The sequence below is a fragment of the Rutidosis leptorrhynchoides genome, chromosome 4 (assembly GCF_046630445.1).
Source record: "Rutidosis leptorrhynchoides isolate AG116_Rl617_1_P2 chromosome 4, CSIRO_AGI_Rlap_v1, whole genome shotgun sequence".
Taxonomy (NCBI): Eukaryota; Viridiplantae; Streptophyta; class Magnoliopsida; order Asterales; family Asteraceae; genus Rutidosis; species Rutidosis leptorrhynchoides.
In genome coordinates this window covers 419,975,507-419,982,845 of record NC_092336.1, presented here as the reverse complement: position 1 = coordinate 419,982,845, position 7,339 = coordinate 419,975,507, and positions in this window count along the sequence as shown.

The following is a 7,339-nucleotide window of genomic DNA, read 5'->3' as shown; positions in this document are numbered from 1 at the left end:
TCAGATTTTTCGCTATAAATCCACTCCCTTCGTTTCTTTATTTCCACAGCTCACCTTCTATTCTTCCTCCCTCAACTCATTCTTTAAAGTATTCGTCAATATGCTTCATCCAGTTCTGGTTCTTGATATACTCCTAACTTTCATATCTGTCATTCTTCTCTTTCATCTACCACCGGAGAATTTTATTTATTTTTACTATTACCTTGGGGTTATAGTAATTTTAATTCTCCCGTGGCTTTACGTGGCAATACGTATTGATATGCACGGTTTGTAATTTATGTGTTGTTGTCGAGCTTTATACTTTCTTTTATATCCAAGAATTCCATACTTTTGTCTCCTTTTCCTGACTTCAAGTCAAGCGAATAATGGTCCAGAATTCGTAGGTATGGATTTTGAAATGAATATAGTTGATGTTCTAAGAAGGAAATTGTAATGGCACGATTTTAATTTATCAAATTACCAGAATATCCGAAAAAGACCGAATCATCAAGAAAATATTTTCTTGATATTCTTAGAGGTTAAATAGAATACCAGAGTCGTGTAACATGGTACATGATGACGGTTGGTCTGTGAATCGTCATGTTCCATTTAGAAACTCAGCATGACTTACTGTAATATAATCACATTGATCAAGTGTCATTATATTATACTAACTCATGCTTCTGTTCCAACACTACTTCAAAAATATTCATATTTTAAACTTGAAGGTTTCAGAATTTAGAAACTAAAATAGTTTCTTTTATGATATAATACAGATGGTGTGAAGAGATAAATGATTTTAGATAAGATTAATTATGGAAATATCTTCAGAAATATGAAGGATATTTATAATGAAAGATACGATGATATCTTAAAATTTCTAATATCAGAGGATGATGAAGAATATTGTCCGCAAGGGTTTAGAGTCAGGAGCACGGTATTCGTTAATGACTTTAGCAGATAGTGAATCATTTGGATTCTTTGAAGGCAGATTTAGTCTTTGTGATTTGTCCACAGTCTCCTTCATACTTTGCTCAATTCATTTTCCAGTTCCAAACCTTCTCTTTTTCTGAGCTTTGCCAACACACTATTCTTTATCATCAAATTTTTTACTGTTAAGGTCGTTTACAGTGTTTGCTGCTTCATCAGCATCTTTTAAAATTTTGAGAACTAGTTTGCAGTTTAGGCTGTTTTTCAGAAACTTCACATTCAAAGTACATAAATATAGGAGATAGATGTTATATGTACACATATAACTGTTGGCGTAGACATGCTGCGAGATTTCAAAATACTGATTGTTGATTCCCAGTAATTGGCAAGACAATTCTTGTTACAAGATGCAGATGAGTAAATTATGGGGTTTTGATAAATATAATGATTTTTCGGAAAGTCAAAGACCAGTGAAGTTGTTGGTAAGTTTACTGCTAATGTGGCGAGATATGAAAGATTCCCCGGTAACAATGATGAAGGAGTAATCGTTATAATAAGGTTTATTTGAATGAACAATTGAAGTTGATTTGCTGAAGCTGTGACAAAACTGTCTTCTTTGAAAAAGGATTGAAAAGTTATTTTTGCGAATAAATGCCAAAGGGTCTGACACGGATACGTTTTAAACTATGACTTTGGTTTCGAGGGTTTTTCAGGTGCATGACCGTGGGTAACATCTGGTTGGATCATCATCTCGATTGTTCATTATTTGAAGTGTCTTCAGGAATTTCGAAGGGTTTGAACACAGATTGTAATAATTAATATACATATGATGTTCTAGAATTTTGAATATCATAATTATTTTACTGGGTTTTATGGATAGAAGTGATGTTCTAGCACAGTTTTGAATTCAAAGTATAGCTTTGAAAGATATTGGAATCTAAGAGTGATGATATCGATTATATCTCAACTTGGATTCTGATATGTTAAAATCAGAATATGTAATTGAATTTGAATGAGTATGGTTATTTTGATTTCTATGAAAGAATATATCTCGTTGTGAAAGTAGTGAGTATAGTTGATGATTTGTTGAATCAGAATCGAAGAATGTAACATATTAATTGTGAATTTATATATCTCTCGGGTATTACCTACCCGTTAAAATATTCTCACCATTAATAGTTTGTACAAAAGGATTTTTAATTATAATCTTTATGAAAATATACCTGCATATATATTTTCTTTAGATGTAATCATGGATTTAATGAGTTAACATAATATTAATCTCATTTGGTTTTCGATTAGGACTAGAATATATAATCTTTAAAACTTTAGATATTACATAATCGCTGTAGAATATTTCTCCAATGAAGTTATGAATCAATACTTCATCGGTTATTGTTGTTAGTACTCCTTGGTATCTATGGTGCGTATGACGTTGATGCTCGTGGAACATCTTGTGATGTTGAATCATGGGATGTGGATGCTGTTGATGGTGGTAATGGTACTGTTGGTATTGATGATGGTGGTAATGTTGATGCCGGTGATGCTGCTGGTGCTTGTAACCTTTGCACCATATTCTCCAAAGCCACTACCCGAGCGCGAAGCTCGTTGACTTCTTCTATTACACCGGGATGATTGTTGGTTCAGACGAGCGGATGAATAAGATTCAAAATTTGAGATATTATATTATCGTGACGAGATACTCTGGAAATGAGAGAGAAAATGGTGTCTCGAACAGGTTCGCCGGTAAGTGCTTCAGGTTCTTCGCCAAGAGGGGAATCTGGTGGATGGAAGGGATCACCTTCTTCTTGTCTCCAATGATTAAATAGGCTACGAACCCATCCCCAATTCATCCAGAATAGGTGATGGCTGATTGGTTGATCCATTCCGGTTACACTGTCTTCGGAATTCAGGTGAATATCCATATCGGAATAGCTGTCAGAGTTTAAGGAATTTGAGCTAGATACGGGATCCATCTTGTATAATTAGGGAGATGATTTTTGATATGAATTAGATTATAGAATTTAGTTTGGTATTCTTCAATACATAATTTACATATGTATATATAATACCAAATTCCATAAATCACGGAAAAATTTTCGGAAGATGTCAGGAAAAGTTTACAGTAACAGATACGCTAAGATATGAATTTTTGTCTATACACTATTTATGCAATAAATGCAGGAAAACGTGTCTAGACTTAATAATGATAAGCATGTAATTTTCGACAAGAAATGATAAGCAAAACTTTTAACATGCAGACACGGTCGAAGTCCAGACTTACTAATGCATCTTAACAAATATCAGTTAGACACACTCATGCAAGACCTGGTTCGCTAGGACCAACGCTCTGATACCAACTGTGACGATCGCTCCAAATCTATATGGACGAACACGTCATTCATCGATTTCATTGCGAGGTATTTGACCTCTATATGATACGTTTTGTAAATATTGCATTCTTTTGAAAAGGCACACCATAAATGAATATTTAAATCAAAGGTTTTCGACATCTGATGATTTCTATATATAGACAATCACCGTAAATAATAGTTTACAATAGTACTTCCGTTGACAATGCAGTCAAAATAAGATACATGGTGATGATTTGGTGAATGCAACGTTTCCTTGAAAAATATGCCATGTAAGACTCCATGCACATAGCTTGTCTAACATATAAGCAAACAGCGGAAGACTTCTAGGGAACCTGAGAATAAACATGCTAACAAGTGTCAACATAAAGGTTGGTGAGTTCATAGTTTTAATGTTTTGCATAATTTGTACATAAAGGTAGATTACAAGATTTCAGTTGTTTCATCCGAAACGTTTATCAAAATATTCTACGAAATTGAGCACCCTGGTAACTAAACTTAACGTATATATAGTTTATACCCTTTGTATAATCATCTTAATAATACACGCAAACCAACGTGTACGTTTCTCAAATAGCATACGTCCGTTAAAAGGCTAGTGCTCTAGCTCGGACGGGGATATCAAGCCCTATGGATCCATATACTACTACTCGTGCCCACCAGTTCTTATAACTGGCAGTTACTAGTTACCAAAGCTAAGGGATTTTCGGTTCAAACTCAGTGTAGAATTTAGTATGTACTTGTGTCCATTACATTTAAAATAAATTGCATGTATTCTCAGCCCAAAAATATTTAAAGCAATTAAAAAGGGATCTATAAACTCACCTTAGCAGCACATAAAGTCGTTCACCGAAATGTGACCGAAACTCGGAATACCAAATAACCGTAGATCTCAACCTAGAGAACATATGTTGGTCAATAAATGTCTATCAAGCTAGGTCAGGTCATAGTGTATCACAATGCTAATGCTCGAGATCGACATACAAAAGTTATCAAAAGTCATTTCAAAAAGTCAATTTGACTTAATACTATAGTTGAATGATCATGTCAATCGAAACATTTTAAAATTTCCCATAGTTTCCCAATTCTTGTAAAATTAAACTATAGTTTTTATAAGGCTTTAAAACATGATAAAACAATCAGTTTTGACAATTGCTCAACAAGACGAGACGTGCCTTATATAAAAATTCACTTACTCGATTAGTAATATTTGAAAATTCAATTTATCAATCTTATAAACAAGTTGTTTAAATATCAATTGCAGATTCAAAAGCAATTTCAATTAATGTTAATCATAATTCAGTTGACCATATCTTTAAATTCGTTCATCGAAATTACGCGATTTCTAAATGAAAAGTTATTGATTTTTCGCCAGCTTTCCAAAAACATGCATATCATAAACCTTTTATCAGTAATATATGTATTTAATTCGTGATTTATCATAAACTGTTTAATGACGAAATTTAGCATACAAGAATGCATAAACATATATACTCGAGCACTAGCCATGGATACATTATTAATATATAAAAGATAAGATATGAATGCTCACGTATCAATATTGTGATTCAATATTGCAGGAAAGTACGTAGACGCAACATAGATGATAAACACTAGGTTTGACTCACGAGCTATACCCCCGAACTATACCCATAACTTCCTTAGCTTTGACTCACTCGAAAACCATTTTTGAAATCGTTTGGACATGACCTCGTCGTAGTATTTTATGTATAATACTAATAAAAATGATATTAATACTACTGATAATAATAATAAGATTAATAATAATATTAATCTTAATCTTAATAATAATACTAATAATAATAATAATAATAATAATAATAATAATAATATAAATATAATACAGAGGGAGTAACATATAGGATATGTGTGTGTGTGTACGTCGAGCAAACTGGCCTATTTATAGAATGTTTCTGAATCCTGACTGCCATGCGATCGCATGGATTTTATGCCTATTTCTTATACGATCGCATGACCCCAAAATGCAGCTCACAATTTTGTTGTTGTTTTGTTTGTCGACATATTTTTATAATATACATATAATATATATAATTTATATTAATTAATTATATATTATATTATATTCACGTGCATAGTTGACTTTTAATTTTTGGTCCGATGACTCGTACGTTTATGCTTGACTAATGTCTCAGTTCCAGTTTCTCGAATGCATTTTCGTATGCTTAGAAAACTTGTACTTTACATTTCGTGATTCGTACATTTGTCAAAATATAATCTTAAATTATCAATAAACTATATTACTCAAAGTATAACTTATACATTTTAGTAATTTGGTCATTTGCTTCTATAAATCAACTCCTCGTTGTTTATTAAAATATATTTAATAATATCGAAACATTTTATATCTAATTCAATTCTATGCATTATCACATTGTAAAATATATATTTTCGTTTAGAAAAATATAAATTTGTATATAATATTTATTTATCAAACGGAACAATAAATGGGTGTTACTATTGTTTACAAAAATAATTTCGAACCTTAATATATATATATACACACAATATATATAAATACGTTTTCTATACACGTTGCAAGTTATTTATATATCAAATACAGTCAAAAAGGAAAGATTTCTTAAATCAAGGTGGACCTCTCAACAAAGACTTATCACAATACTTACGGAATTTATAATTATTGAAATATCTGCTAATCCAATCGTTGGTATTATCTTCTAATTCCGTAGATGAATATATTAAGCATATATTGAGACAAATACGTTTAATCTAAAATATTATTCATTTAATACTTTGTTAACATTTTCAAGTTATAATATATATATATATATATATATATATATATATATATATATATATATATATATATATATATATATTCATATCCATTTATATATTCGTTCGTGAATAGTCGAGCATAGTCAAAAGGGTAATTGAATGTATGAACATAGTTCCAAAATTTTCAAGACTCAACATTACAAACTTTGCTTATCGTGTCGGAATCATATAAAGATTAAGTTTAAATTTGGTCAAAAATTTCCGGGTTGTCACAGGACACAAGGAAACAAATTGTGCAGTTACTTGTGCAGTACATGGATGTTTTTGCTTGGTGTGAAAATGATATGACTGGCGTTCCGCGTCATATTGCGAAACACCGACTTAATGTAAATCCAGCCTTAAAACCTGTGGTGCAGAAGCGTAGAGGCATGGCCCAGATCGCGTGAAATGGCTATGTGAAGAGGTAACAAAATTGGTGAGAGCTGGAATTTTACGCGAGGCTCAATACCAATCATGGATTGCGAATCCAGTATTGGTAAAAAAGCCTGATGGTTCATGGAGAATGTATATTAATTTTAAGGATTTAAATAAAGAATGCCCTAAGGATAATTATCCGCTTCCAGAAATTGATTTAAAAGTGGAATCTTTGCACGCTTTTCCATATAAATGTTTTTTGGATGCGGCAAGGGGTTATCACCAGATCCCAATGGCTCAAGAAGATATAGACAAAACCGCTTTTCATACCGACAAAGGCATATTTTCCTATATAATGATGCCTTTTGGTTTAATCAACGCGGGTGCGACATATCAACGTTTAATTGACACCGCGTTCGAAAAACAAATTGGGCGTAATCTTGAGGCTTATGTTGATGATTTGGTGATCAAAAGCGCAACGCAAGAGCGAATCGTAGAAGATATGCGCGAAACATTCGACACATTGCGAAGAATAAACATGAAGCTTAATCCGCTTAAATGTAGTTATGGCGAATCCGAAGGAAAGTTTTTGGGATATCTCGTTACAGAACAAGGTATTCAAGCTAATCCAAAAAAGATTGCGGCTATTGAAAATATGACCGCGCCGAGAACGGTTAAAGAGGTGCAAAGTTTGACGGGAAAGTTAGCTGCATTAACACGTTTCTTGTCTAAAGCTGCTGAAAGACAATTGCCGTTTTTCAAAACTTTAAAAGGCTGCTTAAAACAAAAAAGTTTTGTTTGGTCAAGCGAAGCAGAAGCTGTATTTCAAGAAATGAAGAAGTTGTTGAAAACTTTGCCTACATTAA